Genomic DNA, 20,134 nt, shown 5'->3' on the forward strand with positions numbered 1-20,134 from the left:
ATCAGTGTATTTAGTTTTTCATTTAGAAAAGATTTTCTTTATTATAGTAGCCGTTTTTTAATCGGTGTAAAGAATAACTGGTTGTTTACGAAAGCATTTACATATTGGTAAAGGCGTCTGCAACTTTTGTGAAGCATCACTGGCATATTAACTGTCAAAACATGTTTATGACTGCATTAATGTATTATTGCTTTAAAAAGTCACATATTCTGCATTTCTATTATACACAATTTGTATTAAAGCGATCTAAAAAGTTCATATCAATAAGTTTTCTCTTTGCACCAGCAGGTGGCAGTCTTTCTACTTTAATTTTGAGGGTGCAGATTGCATAAGTTTTATTAATATGTATAACTTTATTTATTTTATTAATGACTATAACTTTATATATATATATATATATATATATATATATATATATATATATATATATATAGTTAAAAAATATGTACCATTTTCCCAAGTGTATATAACTACTACTGAAAGAAAATATCAGAATTGGGAACATACTTTCTGTATTATCTTGCTTGAACTGAGACGATCTAATCCTCTTTATATGAATTGAACCTGCTCCAGACCAGGTTTGACCTAGCAGAACTGTTGCTATAACAACAACTCTCGGATCAGCTTTGAAGAACAAAATGATTCTGGATCATGTCAAATCGTCAATATCCAAATCCAGCTAACTGAGTAATCCACGTACGAAGAACGGACCCCAGGTTGGCACCCATTTTGATGTCAAAATATCAGTAGCTAATGTTTACATCTGAAAAGATGCTACTCTACCGAATGCGTTACAGATTTGATTACCCTGGCTAGTAGTTTAAAATGACAGCAGTGCAATCTGTGGATGTTTATCAACGTATAATTTATTGTGGGCTAAATGTTTTACTGAATTGAATTGCCTGGACCCTTGCAGTGTAATACTCCATGTTGTTGGGATTTTATGGGTGTGTGGACAGACGGGAGGCTTGCAAGGTGAGGTTCTTCGGTTATTATGGTTCGGTTGTCGGCAGTTCATCAAATGACATGAATTGTATCTGCTGTGTTAATGGATCTTAAATTTAAGTCACAAGAGTCCACATCACTCCAGTTTCTTTAAGTCCACAGCTTGTGGACTGTGAACTTGCTGGAGATTTACGTTAAAGGCACCTCAACTCAATGCACAGCACCTCATGTGGCTGCACTGCTTGTGGTCTGACAAATATCTTGATTGCAACAATGAAATAATTCCCAAGCTCAAAAAAAAAAAAAAAAAAACAGTTTCCCCTTTTTATAGTTTTGTTTAATCACCAGAGATGACTTATAGTCAATAAACTTACAGTATTAACTATAATTTACTATATTTACAGTATTTACTATAGTATTTTTAATGTGGAATGAGCCAGTTTAACTGTATTCCTGTCACAAACTCTCAGCTAATGACACCTAGGGTCCTCTATTTTGACGGTTCATACGCAAAACGCAAAGTGCAGGGTGCAAACGATTTTAGGGCGTGTCAAAATGCAACATATCATCTAAATTTTCCGCTTTGCGCCGTGGCGCATGGTCTAAAAGGGTTGAGTTTATTCTCTTAATGAGTTATAGGTGTGATTTGAGAATAAACCAATCAGAGTCTCATCTCCCATTCCCTTTAAGAGCCAGCTGCTTCGCGTCATGGCATATTTGCTATTTACAGGACGCAAAGTGAAAAAACTGAGCATTTCACTAGAAAGAAAACAGTTAAACAGATCATCTACAGCACGAGAATGAGAGATGAGGCATCTCATAATTCACTTTCGCTCTTGGATAGGGAAACCTTTACGCACAGACATCAATTAGCCTATAAATAATTAATTTTGTTTGTTTAGCGCAAAGATTCGTTTCAAAACTATTTCTAAATTCAGTTCTAATTTCCAGCAAACGAATAAATGAACAATAATAATGAAGTGTGCTCAAAAACCTGAGTTATATCCTAAAACACATGCTGTGCCCCATATGGTCTAAAACCTGAAAGGTGGACAAATCTAAGCTTGTTTTTAATAAAACAAATATAAATATGGATATAATAAATAATACTGCTAATAATAATAACATTATACAAAAGCAAATTGTTATGAACTGAAAAAGCCTCCCGTGATAAAGGCATGAAGGCAGTGTTTCATATTTATGTAGGCTAGAAAATAATATGTTTTGTAATATTTTAATCCTTTATATTTATATCCTATACATATCCTCAATATTTTAATTCATTTTCACATGTAAAGATATTTGCGTATTGCTCTACATCTTGTGTGTATTAAGCAGTGTGTAAATGAGGCACAAACCTGGGTTTGTTCTGGTCTAAAGAACAGACTATTATAGGTTCTCAAAATAGCAATGCGCCAAAACACGCCTGCTTTTTTAGAGCAGAACGCCTATGGGTGCACATATGAGTGCAAATGTATTCGCTACTTAAACAGCGTGGCGCAAAATGTCAAAACAACTCTTGCGCCACATTGCGCCGGTGTATGATAAGCCCATAGTTTTCATGTAGCAGATATTAAACTATTATTATGCAGCAACTGATGCCTGTGAATAATAGTACTCTCTCTCAATTGCAATAATACCACTAAACCCCCAACTGCATTGTGTGTGTGTGTGTGTGTGTGTGTGTGTGTGTGTGTGTGTGTTTGTGTGTTTGTGTGTGTGCAATTGGATGCAGAGCCGAGTCGTCATACTTGGCCATGTTTCTTTTTTCCTTCCCATCTAGATGGGCCCCTTGTTTCTGACTGGAAGAGATCTGATATAACACACACACACACACACACGCATCACATTTCCCAAATGATGTTTAACAAAGCAAGGAAATGTTCACAGCATGTCTGATAATATTGTTTCTTCTGGAGAAAGTCTTATTTGTTTTATTTCGGCTAGAATAAAAGCAGTTTTAAATGTTTTAAACACGATTTTAAGGATTAATATTATTGGCCCTTTAAGCAAATTTTTTTTCTCGATAGTCTACAGAACAAACCATCATTATAAAATAACTTGCCTAATTACCCTAACCTGCCTAGTTACCCTAATTAACCTAGTTAAGCCCTTAAATGTCACTTTAAGCTGTAAAGAAGTGTCTTGAAGAATATCTAGTCTAATATTATTTACTGTCATCAAGGCAAAGAGAAAATAAATCAGTTATTAACACTATTATATGTAGAAATGAGTAAATAAATCTGCTCTCTGTTAAACAGAAATTGGGGAAAATTAAACAGGGGGGCTAATAATTCTGACTTCAGCTGTGTATATATATAATCTGATATTGTATAAAAAATGTGTTTAATGGAGAGAAGATTTAAATTAAACTGTACTGTATATAAAACATTGTACCGTATATAACAAGGCTTGTCAACCAGCTAAAACCAGCATGTGGAAGGAGACAGTTTATCTGTGCATTACTGTCAAACTCTCAGCTTACAACGCCTGCATCAGTCTTCATGTTACAGATATAAACAGCACTCTCTTTGCCCCTGAATAACACCACCAAATCCCCCAACTGTTCCGCATGTGTGTTCAGTGTGTGTGTGTATGTGTGCGTTCACTGCTATGTGCACTTGGATGCAGAGCATGGGTCGTCATACTTGGCCACATTTGTTTTTTCCTTTCCACCAAGATAGGCCCTTTGTTTCTGACTGGAAGAGATCTGATATTACGAAAACAATCTTTGCTTGCGATATTTTTTAAGAAGACCTTCTTGACATGTCTCGTCTCGTCAACTTGTTTCGGTTGAAATACAGTCTCTTACAGCTCTTGAGGGACTTTTAAATGATGTTAACAAACACAAAAAATCAGCATATGACACCATGAACATCACTGACCACAGTGTAGGTCAGGGCTATTCAATTGACCTCCCAAGAGCCAAGTTCGGACAATTTATTCCGGCCATCTAAGACATCAAAAATAAATTCAGTTCATTTGAATAGCGGCCGCTATAGATATGAAGTGACCTGCGTCTGTTCAATACAGCATGAGCTGCAGATGAAGGCTGCGCAGAGCGTGAGTCACCTGACATTAAGCGAGTGAGTGGTGCGAGCAGTCGAAAACATTTAGATGCTTACTCGTAAAGGCTTCTCAACGCCGCGCTTATGTTGCACAAATCGAAACGGCTGCAACTAAACAAAGAAATGCCATCTGTGCGCTAGTTTAAAGTTCCGAGCTTATACACCAAGGCTAATACACACACACACACACACACAGTGGATTAACTATAGCAGCATGTCTTTTACATATCGCGTCTATTCCGCGTGCAAGTTTATTATTTCCAATATTAGAATATATACCAACATAATAAGTAATAATAAGTCCACTGCTTATTTATAGCTAATGACAAATTAGTCATTGCTATGGAGAGATATATTGCTGGTGCCAATTTGGTTTGGTCAGTTCACCTATGTCGCATGTCTTGGGACTGTGGGAGGAAACCAGTGAACCTGGGGGAAACCCACACAACCACTTGGAGAACATGTAAACACACAGGATCGTCAACTAGCCTGGTAAAGACTTGAACCAGTAACATTTTTGAGGCAACATTGCTAATCACTGGGCTGCCAAGCCGCCCTGTCAAGGAAAAGAGGAGGAGTAGGGGTGAAAAGGGGGACTTAACAAGACAAAGATAACTGAGGTAAGAAACTCTGGTTATTTATCTGATTGGTGAATCACGTGTTAGACCAGCCACGGTCAATCATGAGCACATGATTTTTAAAAAAATTAGTTTATAAACTTGCCATAATGACGGTACATAATATTTGACCAGACATGTTCAGCTTAAGGGAGAAGATGACCAGCTGTGTCCCATCCATCATGATTTCACACACTCCTGCTTTCTGTTTCAGTTCAGAGAAACAGCTACACTGGAAACACTGCGCTGGTGTAACGTTATATCAGAAGAGAGACTCTAAAAGCACAGCTGAACGTGGGATTCTGCTTCTGGTAAGACAGTATGTTACATACTTAAAAGTACTTTATTATATCTGCGTTTTAACCAGTAATAATAATGCTTTTAGTTGCTAACAAGTGGAGCTTTAATGGCTTTTTAAATGTAGGTGATATATATAGACCTACACTAGAAAAAACAGTAGAGAGTACACACTTGCAGCATCTACAAAACACACTTGAACTGCAGATTTTGCACTAATTGTATACTGTAAAGCATCTGGTAATCAATGGTTTCTGTATTATGGTGTTTTCTGTTTATTTGCGGTGGTGCGTTGTATTATGGGGGGATAATCTGTGCTCTGCCACCTTTTTATGCTCTACAGTTTAACAAAGTGACTTTTATTGAAACTTTAGTAGTTTGAAATAATATAATGTGTAAGAAATAATATCTAGAGGAATCAATTAGTAAAATAACAGAAAATGCAGTTTATTACGAGGTTTTTGTAGCGTATACAAACACCAACCCAAAAAGATTAAGGTCCTATAATGCAATGCAATAGCAACCATACCACAATATACCATCTGCTGTGTGCAATTAATTAGGAATAAGTATACGCATAAGTATACTGCGCACATATACGCAGTATAAAATTCAGATGAATGAAACACTGAGTACGCCGAATCCCACGCATATTTTCTTTGTACATCCGAATGAACGTGAAACTGAGCTCAACATGCACGAGCACAAAACCCCTCCCTGCCTCCTCCCCTGTATGAATATGCTAATGACTCTACTTTGGCAACACCCAACGAAAAAGCAACGGCAAAAGCAAACAAGAAGAGAAACTTTGAACAGAATGTGATTTGGAGGTGCTGCTTTCGGAGGTAGACCGGAGAAACACAGTGTTATTTGCAAGTTTGTCGTTGGAATGAGCTAATTGAGTGATTTTTGCCCGTTTGATCGACAGAGACAACAAAGCTAAAGAGGGACGACATTAGCAGCGTGAGTGGCGTAGCTCGTAACACACATGGCAACATGTTTTGACACTGTCATTCATGAACCTCGATTTGAATCCAGCATCTGATGAACTCATTCTTTTTTTTCTCCCACTACATATCAGATTTAGCCTACTCTTCATCACCAGGAAGACAAGTAGGAATCATTTATAAGCGTGTGTATTATGTTAAGCACATTTGAGCATCACATATTATTTGCACATTTATTAAATGGAAACGTTTCCGATTCACGTATGCAAACTCGTCTTCAGACGGCGCCTTTATAGCAATGTGTGTGCAGTCGATTGCTCTGATTACATTTGGGAAACTGGCGATCGCTGCAAATTGCGATTTAATGTTAGGCTGGTCATACCTCATAAACCTGCTAGACATGTAGATGATCTCGTCCCATAGAAATGCGTGTATGCCAGACATGAAGTTGGCGTGGAGTCGTTAGTGAATCCAAACGCGTGCGTGAAACCTGGCCTACGCAAAGTTTTTGTGCATACACAGCGTTGATACATGAGGCCCCAGGTTGGCTATGGCAGGTAAGCACAACTGTTTATTTTATTTCAGGTAGTGCTGCTTACTGTGTGTGTATGTGTGTGGGAGTCTCCTCGGCTACTCTTTCTTCTCCTTTTATGAAGGTGTCTTTACGGCCCAATCACTAGAAAGTACAGGTGTTACTGATTTTTTTATGATTGGATCACTGACCAGCTGCCCATGTCTCTGCTTGACCTGCAGCGTAGGCTATTGTATCAGTCATCAGAAAAATGACAGAAAACAAACACAGCAAATGGTAAACTGTGGTATTGTTGTGAAATTGAACTTTAACACTTTATTCCCCACAGCCACATATCTGGCGGTCTCTCTGTGATGGTAATCTTTGCATTATGATTTGCTTCCCATGATCCATCACACTCTGCTAGTTTCTGAAGGGAAAGGCGCATTTGTGTTTTACTGGATCCGGCACTTCATATTTGGCTATGTTCCGTATTGATGTCAACGCGAGCAGACAAAAGAGCCAAACAAATGACGAATCATTCATTCTGAGTCGACTCAATAGAATCAATAGTTTTAAGCACGGTGCACTTTCAGATTACTGTTCAGATAACTGTTTTATTAACAACTCTCAACTCAGTGCTTCCATAACTGATCTCTAACTCTCGTCCCTCAAGTCTCGCTCTTCTCGCGATATCACTATACTACATCCCTCCCATCTTTAGTATTAAAGAACTTTAAATAACCCCAAAACACAAATTATCTTAATAAACCTAAACATCTTTTCATGTTACTGTTACTCAACCTCTTTTAAGTCTAGACTAAATAAACAATCAGAAAACGGGGCCTATGTAAACATCTACATAATCATGTCCTTGAAACGAGCAGGTTTCTTAACCACTCTACCGCTACGAGTAGTCACAGGCTTGTTAGTAGTCTCTGGTACTGTAACTGAGGAAATCTGTGACTGCTCTGAAACATCTGACTTCAACAATGTCTCTTGAGCTCCTTCATCACTCCAGTTTTCAGCAGAATCTGGCATGCTGATCTCCAATGGAACAGGTACATGGCGCAAGTGTTTCACATTTCTCACGATCCTGGATCCATCTTCTACATTGACAATTTCAAATGAACTATCTGACGTATGCTTGAGCAATACATAGCGAGTGTCCCTATATTTCGAGTCTAGCTTTCCATCTTCCAGACTCATAACATATACTATGTCTCCCAACTTAAAGTTGTGTTCTTTAGCTCGATTTGTCATGTCTGCATGCTGTTTCATTTTTTCTTTGTAGAGTTTATGATGACTTTCGATGTCTTTTGTATCTCAACTTCCGGTGATGAGGCTAGATAACTTTGTGCGAACATCTCGCCCGAATATCAGATTGGCTGGTGTCTCACCTGATGCTCTGTGTGGTGTTGAGCGATAAGCAAGTAGAATCTTCGATAATTCTTCTCTCCACTTTCTTCCTTCACTTTTAGCTGCTTTGAAGGCTTTCTTCAGATAGCGATGGAATCTTTCGATTTTACCGTTACTTTTAGGATAGTATGGTGAAGCTTTGATGTGCTTAACTCCACTAGTTTTCAGGAATACTTCGAAGACTTTTCCCACAAATTGCTTGCCGTTATCCGTCACAACCTCCAAGGGATACCCAAATAGCGCCAAGATTTTCATCATTTCATCAAGTTATGTCATTTATGACTACTGCTTCAGGGTATGATGTGTAATAGTCTATAACAGTGAGTAAATACACATTCTTGATAGGACCCACCAAATCAACACCCAATCTTCGTGCAAGGGTTGATTCAGTACACACGCATTATAATTTCTGATCATTCTTTCTACGTCCGTGTCCATGTTAGGCCATTAGAATTTGCTTTTTAAAAATTGCTTTGTGCAAACAATACCCTGATGTGTCTCATGTGCTATTTTCAGAGCTTGTTGAATATGTGCAGAGGGCAGAACTATTCTATTTCTTCTCAGCAAAAGGCCATCATAAGCTGATAGCTCGTCTGCGCACTGCTTGTATGGCTGTAAGGTTTTAGGTAGCCTAGCAGTCCACTTTCCTGTCCCCACTATGGAAAGCAGTTGTGTCAAAGTAGTGTCTATCACTGTAGCACTTTTTAGTTCCTCCAGAGATAATGCTTGAACATCCATCATATTTACAGCAAGCACTCTGTCCATATACTCGTCCACATAACTGCTGTCTTCCATCTCTGGTAATGGAAGTCTGGAAAGTGAGTCTGCAACATTGGCTTTACCTGCAATGTGTTCAATCTTATAGTCGTATGGACACAGTCTCCAAAGTCCTAGTCTTTTTATTCGTGGAGGTAAAAGCCTTGACTTTTCTGGATTAAGCATATAAATGAGAGGTCGGTGACCTGTCTGAAGGGTAAATGTGCCTCCCCATAAATATGCTCTAAAGTGTTTGACTGTTCATACACATCCTAGGGCTTCGCGTTCTATCTGAGAGTAACGCCGTTCTGTAGGTGTTAGTGAGCGGCTTGCATATGCTACCGGTTTCTTTGTTCCATCTGCTTGGGTCTGAAGCAAAACTGCTCCCAGTCCAACTTATCACATCACTTATCACAAATGTTTGTGCATTTATGTTAAAGTATGCCAGGCACGGTTCACTAACCAATTCCTTTTTTAGCCCTTTAAATGCATGTTCTGCTTCAGATGACCACTGCCACTCTTGTCCTTGTCTTGTTAGTTTTCTGAGAGGCTCTGACAAATTTGCATAATTAGGCACAAACTTCATCAAAAATCCACAAGTGCCTAAAAACGTTGCTACATTTTGGGTCTTGGAGCATTACCAATTGCTTCTACTTTCAGTGAATCTGGTTTTATTCTATCAGCTGAGACGACATGACCCAAAATCTCAATCTGTCCAAAAAACCCTTTTCCTTATTCAGTGTAAGTCCTTTCTCTTGAAGTCTTTAAAAAACTTTTCTCAGTCTTTGTTCCAACTCCTTTTCAGTTTCCGCAAACATTACCATGTCATCCATGTAGCACACTACATCTGGCATCCCACATAACATAGAATCCATGGTTTTCTGGTATGCTTCTGGAGCACTACACAATCCAAACTTCACCTTCCTAAAACGGTAGCATCCTCTGTGTGTGATGAATGTGGTCATTTGTCTGGATTCAGGTGCTAGATCGACTTGCCAAAAACCTTTACGGGCATCCAGTTTAGCAAACACCTTTGCTCCCTGCATTGCTTGCAGTATATTATCTATTGTTGGTACTGGGTGTCTTTCTCGTACCACTGCTTTGTTCACTTCTCTTAGGTCAACACAAAGTCTCACTTCTTTAGTGTCTTTTTTTGGGATGAAAAGAATGTTGGACACCCATTCAGATCCTTCATGCACTTCCTCTATTATTTCATCTTCCAGCATTTTATCTAGCTCCTGATTCACAGCCTCTCCGTAAAGCTTGAGCTACAGGTTTGACCTTTTCATTCACTGATATTTTATGGCTGTAACCTGTGACTTGTCCCAGTCCTTTAAACAAAGACTGATAGTCATTTTCCAGTTTCAAATATCTTTCAGATGAATGTTCAATCGGCCTGACCTGATCAGCAGAATTTAGAATCTTCAAATCAAAACAGGACTGTCTTCCCAACAGTGGCTCTACGTTTCCTTTCATTACAAAAATGTCATCTTTTATGCCATTGCAATTCCATTCTAGCTGGGCTTCAAAAAATCCAACACAGTGAAGGGGGTGTGTTTGTGCATATGTATAGAATTATCTCTTGGTTTGTTTCAGCTCAACTTGTGCAAACAGTTTTTGATAGAGTTCTTCCCCAATGAAGTTTCTTCCACTTCCTGTATCTATAATCATCTTCAATTTTTGTCCATTAATTTTAATGGTCTCTTTTCCTTCTGAATCAACTGAATACACAAAGTCATCAGAATCAGAACTGTCCTTTACTGCTCTTACGAGTTTGTCTTTATGGTCCAGCTTGTCTTTGGATTTATTTCTGTGACTTTTGTCCTCCTTTGAATTGTTTTTCTTTCTGCAAACTCGTGCATAATGACCCGTCTTTTTGCAGTACATTCAGGTTGCAGATTTTGCACCACAATCATCTGCTTTATGTGTTGTCAATCCACATCTGTAACACTTGGTGTCGCTGTTACTCTTTTCAGGTCGTCCCCTGTTGGCATTTTGCTTCATTTTTGTGTCTGTTGTTCTGGCAGCTTTCATGAACTTGATTGTCTTTTTTTTTAGCGCTGTTTTCTGAGAGCACTTTAGATTCAGTTTGGGCTGATTCACAGATTCTAGCAATAGTTAATGCTCTTTCCTGTGTAAGCCCTTCTTCTTGCAACAGTTTATCTCTTAACCGTCTAAGTGCACATTTCTCTACGAGTTGATCTCGTATCATGTCATTTTCTAAAGCGCCGAACTCGCATGATTTTGCCAGTTCCCTTAATGCATTCACAAATGCATCAATTGTTTCATCATTTAGTTGAGATCTCAGTCAGAATTTGTGTCTTTTAAGCACAACATTTTTCCGTGGAGTAAAGTAAGCGCCCAGGGCAGCTACAGTTTCTGTAAATGTCTGTTTAGGTCCTGAGAGGTTTGCAAAAATCCTCTGCACAGGTGCACCAATACAATGCAAAAGAGTAGCACGTCTTACCACGTCAGCAGCGTTGATAGTTCCGCTGGCCAGCTCAAAAAAACTGTAAGAGTCTTTCCATGTTTTGTATTGTGCATACAAATCCGAAGCTCCGCGGTTCAATGGAATAGGCGGTGATAACTGTGCTGGCGGCGCTTGTGCCCGTGCAGCAGCGTCGTTTTCCATGTCAGGACCGCCCGTCTATCCTATCGCTTCCAAGATTAAATGATAATCCTAGTTGATCTGTGAAGTGTTCATCCTCGTCGCCATTTATGTTGTGTTGTTGAATTCAATAATCATCAGACTTTAATCAGGTACTTAACTGTTTTATTAACAACTCTCAACTCTTCCATATCTGATCTCTAACTCTCATCCCTCAAGTCTTGCTCTTCTCGCGATATCACTTTACTACATACTTTAATCTGTTTAATCTCATACACTATATATTAAGGTAAATAATTCCTACATTAAGAAAACTAAGTGTAAAATAAAAACATTGTCACAGACTGCATCTCAAAGCACATCCTATTTGCTCTTTTTCATAATAAATTACAACTGTTATAGCTATTTTTTTAAATTGTACTTTAATTTAAAATATTACTAGCTTGTGTGTTGTTTTTGGTCAATTGTAGTCATATGAAGGTGTGGTAAATGAGACCCGGAGTAAAGCGAGTGGCTCAGACATCACTTTTGGCCACTTTCAATATTGTTCTTGGTAAAATCCACTAATCTCACATAATCTATATCTTAATTGTAATGCTAATTTTGTTGGTTAGTTATCTACTAAACAAATAGGTAGACGGATGTGATGAAAACAAGCCCACCAGCTCGTCTTCAGGGGGAGAAATGTGAGTTTGTAAGGGAAAAATATGATGGCTTACTCGCAAAGCAGTCGTGCAAGGTGATGTGTATTTACAGTGCCAAAAAGTCCATCCACAGTGAAGGTATATACAAGTGCTAAAAAAAAAAAAAAAAAAAACAGTACCAAAGAAACAAAAAACAGCAAAATAAAATCTGCAAAAATATACCCCAATTATATCTACAAAAAAAAAAAAATAATATCGATAATAACAGGTATCCACAACATATTTGCTCAAGGCACCACAGTAGCACTCTTGCATCAACTTGGTAAACAAGTGTTGTATGGTAGTTGGGCTCTGGCTTATATAGCCCAAACTCCCGTCTGTTTGTGGGCTATACCATTCATAGGTAAGTATTAAATTGGACAAATACACAAACATTAAATAACTTAACATTCAATCCACACTTCACATTAAACACATTAAGAAAAAAACCTTTATATATAATTAACAACAAAACATAAATTTTCTTAATGTAAATAAACACATAATACACACTTCATGATCACAAAACACCTATTCACAAACATAATTGTTTCGTCATCTTCCGATCGCAGCGCGCATGCACACACAATCCCATGCATTCTTATACCGGCACTTTCTATGTGCTCGATTTGACCGATCACGACCGGAAGCCTGACTACGCCCACAAAGACAAACACCAAACGGAAAAGGCAACACAACAGGTCAAGTGGAGGTGTATGAAATGCCTATGAATGACTTATGAATTGTGGAGAGTGGATTTATGGAAATATGTCCATGTGCTATCGAGATCGCGTGTGCACCCGCTCCTCTGATAGCGGCAACGGCAGGCAGGAACAATATAATGAATGAATGAGGTAAGTGTGCTGCTTTCCCAGCGGTAACCGTTAATGTGACCTTATCACATCACCTTCCCCCTCTCCCAGCTGCGTACTGGCCGGGTACCTAGACAGGTAGTCGGCTACCACATTCAGTCTACTCGGTCGATGGCATATTGTAAAGTGGTATGGCTGCAGGGTGAGGTACCATCGGGTGACTTTGGCATTGTGGTCTCTCATAGACTGGATCCAGGTAAGGACCCGGTGGTCAGTTTCCAGATCAAACTCTCGGCCTAGGTGGAGATAGAAGGTAGCTACGTAAACTGTCCAGAGTCCACTTGATTGCAAGACCTTCCTTCTCAATTGCAGAATACCTTGTCTCCCTCGGCAGTAGCTTGCGGCTGAGAAAAACAATAGTTTTTTGTTCCTTTGCATTTCCTTGGGCAAGGACAGCTCCTATTCCTGTTGCAGAAGCATCCACTTGCACCAGGAACCTTTTTGAAAAGTCAGGACTATGTAAGACTGGACTGGAACACATCTTCTCTTTCAGGGTTTTAAAAGCTTTTTTGCAGTCATTGGTCCATGGAACAGGATTTGTGACTGACTTAGACAACAAGTTAGTTAAAACTTGTAAGTCTAGCGTGAGCTTGCAAAAATCGATACAGACACGCAAGGATCCATCTTTCTTGGATGGTGCATGGTAGACATGGTAGGTCTGCCTTGTCTTCCTCTTGTCTGGATGATAATTTTCATAAGTCACCAGCCCCATCTTGCGCATCACAGTGTTAGCCCCTGCCATTTAGCCAGTAACTTGTTAGTTGAAGTTGGTAAAAGTAGCAGAACCTTTTGGCCGTTTTGGAATTGTATCAGTCTGGCATGTTGGTTGTACCATCTCCTTTGTGCTTGCTGTTTCTCTAGTAGACTTTCTTTGGCTTGTTCTCTGTACTTCTCCAAACAGTCTCGCATCTCTAGCACATAGTGCACAATGCCGCTCTCCTCCTTCTTCGATGCAGGTTCTCCTTCCCAGTCCATCTTTAGCAAGCCTAGGGTTCCTTGTACCTGGCATCTATAAAAGAGCTTAAATGGTGAGAAGCCCGTCGATGCCTGGGGCACTTCTCTGTAAGCAAAGAGAACAAATGGTAACCACTTATCCCAGTCTAGGCCTGTGTCTGCAACGAACCTCCGCAGCATATTGTTGAGAGTTTGATTGAACCTCTCGACAAGTCCATCTGTCTGTGGGTGATATAGCGTTGTTCTAATGGCAGTGATGCCCATCTGCTTGTGTAGCTGCCCCATTGGACATGATGTGAAGTTTGTTCCTTGGTCGATAAGTATCTCCTCAGGTATTCCAACGCGGGAGAACAACTGAATCAAAGCATGAATGATCTTGGGTGTGTTAATAGAACGGAGTGGGTAGGCCTCAGGATACCTTGTGGAATAGTCACTGACCACCAAGATGTAACGATGTCCATCACTGCTCTTCTCCAATGTCCCCACAATGTCCATGGCAATCTGCCTAAAAGATGCAGAGATAACAGGGAGAGGTTGCAGGGGTGCTCTGCCCCGCTGGGACACAGCACTTGTCTTTTGGCAGACGGCACATGTTTTACAGTGTGTTTGTACATCAGTATAAAGTGTGGGCCAGTAAAATCGTGAGCTAATGCGTCCATGTTTTCTGTTGGCCTAGGTGACCAGCCCATGGAACAGTGTGTGCAAGGTGAAGAACAAGAGAATGACAACAAGATGGCACAACTAAACTAACACATCATTTGTTCTCGCATATAACACACCATTCTCTACTACATATATCGCATTGCACAAAATTTAAAATTCTGGCGTCTTGACTTTTAAGCGCCCTTGGTCCCGCCCTGCAACAGACTACTATCCAAGTCTGGCAAGGTCTGTAGACCTGCCCTGGCTTGTGCTCTTGTAAGAGCTGGACATGACACATTAACAGTGGTAATGGAATTTTCAGATTCTTTGATGGTGGGTTGCAAAAGTTCATATAGTACTAAAAAGTCTCTTCCTAGAATCATATTAGCTGGTAAATGGTCAACTACGGCAACATTAAGCAAGTACATTTGTTCTAGTACCTCAACCATAACCACAGCTTGGGGATGCTGCTTTATGTCCCCATGTACACATTGAACAGAGGTGGTGTTTTCATAACTGACATTATGTACGAAGCGTGATTTCGTCATTGACAAAAAGCTTCCAGTATCTAAGAGTGCTTTTAGTTTATGTCCATTCACAGTAACATTATATACATTCTGACCCACCCCCACAGTCAAAATCACAGTCCCCTTCCCTTGGCACATAACAAAACCTGTAAGTTTAGCTTTACAAACGTTTTTAACTTGGAAAACATTCCCTCACCAGTTGTAGCATCAGAAGTAACTGGCTTGGATGGGGTTAGGCTGGACTTTGAGGAGACTCTGGGATGACTTGTGGCTCCCTCCTCATCTTCCGTTGTCACCACCGAATTCCAATAAGTCCCTTCCTCTGGCACTGCCTTCACTTGGGACCATAAACCCGTCTTCGGTTTTCGACCTTTCAGCACTGTCTTGCGAGTCGCCATCCCACCGCTGCCACCAGATGTGATGAAAACGAGCCCACCAGCTGGTCTTTAGGGCGTGAAATGCAAGGTCGTAAGGGAAAATTATGATGGCTTACTCGCAAAGCAGTCGTGCAAGGTGATGTTTATTTACAGTGCCAAAAAGTCCATCCACAGTGAAGGTATATACAAGTGCTAACAAAGAAAATAAAAAAAAGAGTACCAAAGAAACAACAAACAGGAAAATAAAATCTGCAAAAATATACCCCAATTATATCTACAAAAAAAATAATAATAATATCGATAATAACAGGTATCCACAACATATTCGCTTGAGGCACCACAGTAGCACTCTTGCATCGACTTGGTAAACAAGTGTTGTATGGTAGTTGGGCTCTGGCTTATATAGCCCGAACTCCACAATCCCATGCATTCTTATGCCGGCACTTCCTATGTGCTCGGTTTGACCGATCATGACCGGAAGCCTGACTACGCCCACACAGACACACACCAAACGGAAAAGGCAACACAACAGGTCAAGTGGAGGTGTATGAAATGCCTATGGATGACCTATGAATTGCGGAGAGTGGATTTATGGAAATATGTCCATGTGCTATCGAGATCGCGTGTGCACCCGCTCCTCTGATAGCGGCAACGGCAGGCAGGAACAATATAATGAATGAATGAGGTAAGTGAGCCTGTGAGTATGTCTGTGTGTCAGCGCGTCTGTGTGTGTGTGTGTGAGAATGTGTGTGTGTAACTGCCAGTGCTGCTTTCCCAGCGGTGACCGTTAATGTGACTTTATCACAATGAATAACATTTCAGATGAAGCGAAGTGCCACTAAAACAAATGAAGATATGTTTAAATGGAAATACTGACAGTTTCCAATAGCATGACTGTATGACCAAAACAAAATGAGTAGCCAAATTGTTTTAGTTTCAGGTTTACTTTAACTTGAATTAGCTCATTTATATTATTTTTTGTATATTTTTGTGTTGTTGTTGCCACCTATTGGCCTAATAATGTAATATACAACCTTCAGTTGGAGCGTCAAATTTCTTTTAAACGTTGATTTTAATCTGTACCATAAATGTCAGTGTTTATATCTGAGCCATAAAATGTTATTCCAGTACTTCTGTGACTATATGATTGTTTGTACCTCAAAGACTAAAGAACGAAGCTCTCAGAGAATGCTGTGATCGAAGTATTAATAAACGAATACAAATCAGTGAGTAATTTAGGAACCACCACTCATGAGATGAGTCGTTCATAATTATAGTCGTTATGATTGTCAATGCGACGTATATCATAGTTCAAATATTTATACAATATATTTATTAGTGCTGTCAATCGATTAAAAAAAATTAACTAATTAGTCGCACCTTTTATATTTTTTTATCGCGATTAATCGCGATTAATCACATTTAAAATACTGAAACTTGTAATTTTGGCTTTTTAAATGTAAAATTAATGTAAACGCAAGAAAAAAAACGATTTAAATTCAAAATATAATTGTTTATTAGAATTAAAATTTAAAATATAATTGTTTAATAGAATTTTTGTTTAACTTGTAACACAGATTTCGTCATTTTAACAATATACCCACAATAAACCATCAAGATCCTGGCTTGACAGCCATATTTATTAAAGTAATTAAAACACAGGCATGTTAATGACATTTACATTTCAAAACAATCAACGCCAATAAAGAAAATACTGATTTCCATGTTGGATTCTAAGTGGACTGCAAAAAATGCCAAAATACAGGAATTGCAGAAATGGAAAATGAAAAATTATAATTAGTTATAGAGTAGAAAATTTTTTGCTTAATCCTCCTTTACATTCATCCAGTTACTAAGACTAGGAGTATCCCGCAAGTGCACAGAGACTCCCAAATGCCCGCAAATGAATGACAATTTCTCGCAAACCGGTCGTGAAATACATCGCACACCCCTCTCCCCTGCATCCCTCCTAGCACTTCAGGTAGCCTATGTCGCGCGCAACTTACCCCCACTGTCCTTCAGGTACGTCTCGCGTGCACACGCCCCTACTCAGATACGTCGCTCACTCCACCCCTGACTCCCCTCAACAGGCCTGACACAGATTTTCTTTCTGTTCGCCATGCAGTTTCAACTTACAACAAAAGTCGAAAGTTAAAAATGAAACACCCGAAATTGCATGAAACTCTGGAGAGCCTGGTGATGCGACTAATTGTTTTATACTGAAACTTGCCTTCAAAAAGTGCTTCATTGGTCTTATCCACATGTCTTGCGTGTTGAACACACGTCCACCACAACAGGAAGAAAAAAAAAAAACTGAAACTGCGTTAATTTTTTTTTACACGTTAATTATTTAAAATTAATCGCATGCGTTAACGCACTAATTTTGACAGTGCTAATATATATATATATATATATATATATACATAATCAAATTAGTTTTGCAACTTAAGAAAAGTTTATACTACAAAGTATTTCAAGTTTGTTTTTTTACTGTATGCAAAAATAAGATTTAGAATTTTTGTCTATTTTTGAGTCAATAAGTTCATTTGATTTTAGTTTTTTAAAAATGAGTGGATTATCAATGCACATATTTGATTGTTACATTTTAGTCCATTTTCTTGTGGTAGGGGGGGGGAAAGTAACCAAAAAAATTAATTAGGATAAAAAAATATATCAAATTTTTAATTGGATCAAATTAATAATAGATTGATATTTAATAATGTGCGTGGATAATCTCCTTTTTCTCTATCCCAGCATACGTTCACTTCAGATATAATAATAACAAAAAAAGTCTGAAAAGAGATTTCAAAAGAAAAATATTTTCTTTTATTCACTGTTTAACAAAGATCAATATATTTTTACATTTCCAGAAAGGGTAAACAAAAACAAAGAAATACTTAACGGAAAATTCTCCTAGCCAAAATCATTATAAGAGGGTAAGGCCAAAATAACCAACAAAACAAAAGCTTCCTAAATTGACAAAAAGTTCTAGATTACCTAATTTATTTATTTATATATATATATATATATATATATATATATATATATATATATATATATATATATAAAGAGAGGCAGAGAGAGAGAGAGAGCGATTAATAAAACAAAAGGGGAGAGCAATAAGCTGCCACTCACACCAACAACTTAGTACCTAAATACATCATAGGATGTAACATTGGTAAATTGCCACTTTTTACTGTCATCCAATGTGTTTTTGGTTATGATCAATGCGTTGTCACTTTAATTAAGCATAAGCAGCACCACAAAAATAGACTGTTATCTAAAAATATTATAATATAAACAAATATAAAGTAGAAATATATACTGAATTAAAAAATGAAGTGAATTTTTCACATATATAAAAATATAGAAAAGTCTCAAAAATCTAACTTAAAATGATATCCTTTAGATTTTTTATTTATTTTTTTGCGTTATTGTGATTTTTTTTACAGATTCACTTAATTCTCTGAAACTGAAATATCGACTGTCGGAGCCATGAATCCTTCAAAGATTGTCATCCAGCTTCAACCACAAACACAAACAGCAACTGTGACTGGGACCAGTTTTTCTGAGCCTGTTTACATGCAGCATGAAGCAGGAGTTTCAATTCAGGCCTTTCTGAAAGGCCAACCAAAAGCCCTTGGGGTGAGAAAACACATACAATTAATTTTGATGTCAGTATAGCACACATTAACACAGCTTGCACAGTTTTTATTGGGCTCTTTTTTTTAGTGTTATTGATTGTTGCCCTGGTGACAGAGCAGTAAATGTACAATCATCAGTTCATGTTTACATCTAGAAGGGTATTTACTTCTTAGTTCCCCTTCGGTTGGGGAACTTCAGTGCCATAGAGTGGATTGATTGAATCCACGAATGGGAGGATTTGGATCAGAAGCCGCTTGTCTGGAGAGTATTGAACGGGCCAATGAATGAAAATGAATTGGCAGCGTAAGCTTGCGCAGGTGTGCTGCATCGGGCCTGTGGAAGAGTGCCCAGTTGCATTGGCATATCAATCGCCTAGAGCTGTTGGCAGTGTTCCTCGCTCTCCACCACTTTTTACCGGTGCTGGAGCACGGATGCACTGGCCCACAGCTGGCCTCGGGGCATGCGCAAGTATGCGTTTCCCCCAGTGAGCCTGCTCGCGCAGTTACTGTGTAAGATCAGGGAGGACGAGGAACAGGTTCTGCTATTTGCGCCCTTTTGGCCCAACCGGACCTGGATATCAGAGCTCTCACTCCTCGCGACGGCCCTCCCCTGGCGGATCCTTTTGAGAGAGGACCTACTCTCTCAGGGACAGGGCACCATCTGGCACAGATCTTTGGAATCCCACGTGTGGTCCTTAGACGAGAGGAAGACTTAGGTAACCTACCGACTGCGGTGGTTAATACCCTCACTCAGGCTAGAGCCCCCTCCACGAGGCGCGCCTACGCCCTGAAGTGGAGTCTATTCACTGAATGGTGCGTCTCTCGCAGAGAAGACCCCTGAAACTGCCAGATTAGTGTTGTGCTCCCTTTCCTTCAAGAGAAGTTGGACAGCAGGCTGTCGCCCTCCACTCTCAAGGTTTACGTGGCCGCCATCTCCGCTTATCATAGCGCGGTAGCTGGCAGCACCGTGGGAAAGCATAACCTCACCATCCGGTTCCTTAGGGGTGCTAGGTGAATTAATCCATCTCGCCCCCCTCTCATGCCCTCTTGGGATCTTGCCCTTGTTCTCACGAGTTTGCGAGCCGATCCCTTTGAGCCACTCGAATCAGAATCTCTAAGATTTCTGTCCCTGAAGACAGCTCTGCTGGTTGCGTTGGCCTCCATCAAGAGGAAGGCCTCCATCCTGCGTTGGCCTCCATCCTGGAGGCATTTTCGGTCAATGACTCGTGCCTGGAATTCGGACTGGATTACTCTCACGTCATCCTGA

General features: G+C 39.4%; 1 non-coding gene across 3 annotated transcripts in view; it reads left to right on the plus strand.

Annotated features, from left to right (window-relative positions):
* Positions 1–4,894: 4,894 nt before the first annotated feature.
* The window catches only part of ms4a17a.14 (membrane-spanning 4-domains, subfamily A, member 17A.14), a 35,861-nt gene continuing 20,621 nt past the window's right edge, over positions 4,895–20,134 (plus strand). For 2 of the 3 annotated variants that reach the window (XR_015484253.2, XR_015943088.1), the window contains exons 1-2: positions 4,895–4,941; positions 18,676–18,868. This is a non-coding gene — a transcript (membrane-spanning 4-domains, subfamily A, member 17A.14). Of the gene's footprint in view, positions 4,950–18,675; positions 18,869–20,134 lie in introns of all 3 variants that reach the window. The other variant, XR_015484254.2, reaches the window with a different exon arrangement.

Source organism: Danio rerio, chromosome 4, assembly GCF_052040795.2.
Source record: "Danio rerio strain M-AB ecotype USA chromosome 4, GRCz13ab, whole genome shotgun sequence".
NCBI classification, from domain to species: Eukaryota; Metazoa; Chordata; class Actinopteri; order Cypriniformes; family Danionidae; genus Danio; species Danio rerio.